General features: G+C 46.5%; 1 pseudogene; it reads left to right on the top strand.

Annotated features, from left to right (window-relative positions):
- The first annotated feature begins 1255 nt into the window (after nt 1-1255).
- LOC147433666 (large ribosomal subunit protein eL19y pseudogene) lies at nt 1256-1839 on the top strand (annotated as a pseudogene).
- The last annotated feature ends 987 nt before the right edge of the window (nt 1840-2826 follow it).

Here is a 2826-nt window from a genome sequence, read left to right as displayed (position 1 = left end):
TTGAGGGGAGGTGAGCAGCAGCCCAAGCAGCAGCCCACAAGTAGCCGCTTCGGTAAGAGGAGAGTGGCCAGTCTGCAATAGGTGTGTGTGTGTGTGTTGTGTGTGTGTGTGTGTGTGTGTGTGTGTGTGTGAGAGAGAGAGAGAGAGAGAGAGAGTTGCTTTATATATTGGTGTTGCTACAATAGGTATGTATGGCTTGGCACGGTGTGCTGCTATAACAGGTGAGACATCGCCCCCACACTCTCTTGATCTACCTCTACAAATTGAGCTCCCACAAGCACAACAGCATAGGAAACGATGCACCATGCTGGTCTTCAAGTGATGGTCGAGGTAGCTGCCATAGTAGCTACAACATGTGCAACACTAGGCTATGTACGACGTGGAAATATTTGTCATGCATCTTATGCATCTTGGACTTAAAATCTCTTAACGTGGCAGTTGACCTTCTTAGCTCCTCGCGAGCTTGTACGCGCTGTCTTCTGGGCGCAGCGACCTCAGTTTGCAATGGAGCAACTACAGACTCGTGCCGAGATTGCAATTGACCTTCTTCGCTCCTCGCGAGCTTGTGCGCGTTGCCTTCTGGTAGCAGCGACCTCAGCTTGTAATGGAGCAACTACAGAATCGTGCCGGGATTGCAGTTGACCTTCTTAGCTCCTCGCGAGCTTGTGCGCGCTGCCTTCTGGGCGCAGCGACCTCAGCTTGCAATGGAGCAACTACAGGATCGTGCCGGGATTGCAGTTCCCCACTTAGCAGATTTGGTGCTGCAGAGATCTGTGCTCTAGCTACATCCTCCTCAACTCTAGAAACTCTCTGAAAGAGCGCGCGCCGGTGCGCGCTCTTTGAGAGAGTTTTTTTACTTGGTGAGCCCAAGGCTCTTTTTGCAGAGATCTGTGCTCTAGCTACATCCTCCTCAACTCTAGAAACTCTCCGAAAGAGCACGCGCTCTTTGAGAGAGTTTTTTACTTGCTCTTTTTTGTAGCAACAGCCACCACGTGGCATTAGATTTAAATTTTTAAAAAACATCATTGCTATGAAAAGCTCTGAAAGAAACTCCGTGCGAAAAACTACCAAGTGAATAAAATTAAAAAAACGACTTTGCATTGCTCAATTGCTCTCGTACAGAAACAGTTCGATCTTTTCCATAAGCGGGTTCTCAAGAAGCAGCTAGGAACCTGCAGGTTTGTCCCCATCGCCATATTCGTCCCATTAGGGTTTCATGAGAGTGGGCAACAACGGTGTCCCTCAAGCTGCAGAAGAGCCTCGCGGCTAGCATGCAAGGTCTGGCTCGATCCCAATGAGGTCAACGAAATCTCTATGGCCAATTCATGGTAAAATATCAGAAAGCTGGTCAAGGATGGCTTTCTGATTCGGAAACCAACCAAGATACACTCATGGGCAAGAGCAAAGCGTGCTTTGGAGGCTAAAAGGAAAGGCCATCATTCAGGATATGGTAAGAGGCGGGGTACTAGGAAGGCCATGCTACCCTCTAAAGTTCTCTGGTTGAGGTGGATGCGAGTGCTTCGCCAGTTGATGAGAAAGTACCAGGAGGCTAAGAAGATTGACAAGCATATGTACCATGATATGTATATGAAGGTCAAGGGTAACGTGTTAAAAAATATGTGCATGCTCATGGAGAGTATTCACAAGTCTAAAGCTGAGAAGGCTCATGAGAAGACACTGTCTGATTAGTTTGAAGCCTGTAGAGCTAAGGGAAAAGCTATTAGGGCCGAGTGAAAAAGTGCCAAGAGGGAAGAGCGCTTGGCACAGGGATTGAGTATTGAAGCAGCACTAGCCATCCCTACAACTGTCCCTAAGGCCACCAAGAAGTCCAAGAAGTGAGCAACATAGCAAGATGTAGCTAAGAGTTGTGACTCGTTAGTACTTAAATAGAAACCTTGGACCTTTGAGCTTGTGTAATGAGATACAATTTTTGCTTTACTCTTGAAAGCATGACTATTGCAAGCCTAGAAGGGTTTGCACTTTGCAATTTTCCCCCATCTCTTTCTTTGACTATTGGTTATTGTTGTCGAGATTGTTACTATGTCTTTTATGTTGTTTCCAAAGGGAAAAAGAAGAAGAAGAAGAGAGTTTTAAGGTCGTAAAAAACTATCCCAAGAGACCTTAAAGATCTAGCCAACGAGGAGAGAGAGAGAAGTGCGATTTAGCAGCTGCGCCTCTCCGGAGGTCTCCTATTGCTGCCTCTACCTGTCCACAATAGAAGTTTTGAACTCTTGCCTCGCAGAAGCACGTGATCTCCCTCCCCTGCCTCACTTAGTCCAACAACCACCACGATTCTTCACACTGGATGCTTAGTAGGGTTGGGAAAAACCTACTCAAGCCGCAACACCAAAAATGATGGTGCGACAAGAGATTAGGTCGGTGTGCGTCAACATGTAGAAGCTCTACTTGTGACAGAGTACAAGGTCACGTGATTCACATCTGCAGAGATATATTGTTGATCCTACATCATGCACGATCTCCGCCTCCTCAACCTCTTCCCTTCCACCCTTCCCTCGCCCATAAACGATCCCCTCCTCCTCCTCCTCCTCCTCCTCCTCCTCCTCTCTCTCTCTCTCTCTCTCTCTCTCTCTCTCTCTCTCTCTATGTGTGTGTGTCCCCCCTTCATCTCTTAAAAAAAAAGTCCACGCTGGTGCGGCTCTTTTAGAGACTTTTTTTTTACGAGATTGAGAGAGAGTGAGGAGGGAGGAAGAGTTGAAAAAAAACCTAGGTTTAGTGTAATGACATCTCCAAATTTTGAGATTTACCTCTAAATTTTAAATTTGAAAGTGAGAAAACCTGCAAAATTTTGAGAAATTTAGTGTCATT

The sequence above is a fragment of the Adiantum capillus-veneris genome, chromosome 19 (genome assembly GCF_014529385.1).
Source record: "Adiantum capillus-veneris isolate H3 chromosome 19, ASM1452938v2, whole genome shotgun sequence".
In the NCBI taxonomy this organism is placed as follows: domain Eukaryota; kingdom Viridiplantae; phylum Streptophyta; class Polypodiopsida; order Polypodiales; family Pteridaceae; genus Adiantum; species Adiantum capillus-veneris.
The sequence above is the reverse complement of the archived record's forward strand: the minus strand, read 5'-3'. Positions and strand labels throughout refer to the sequence as shown.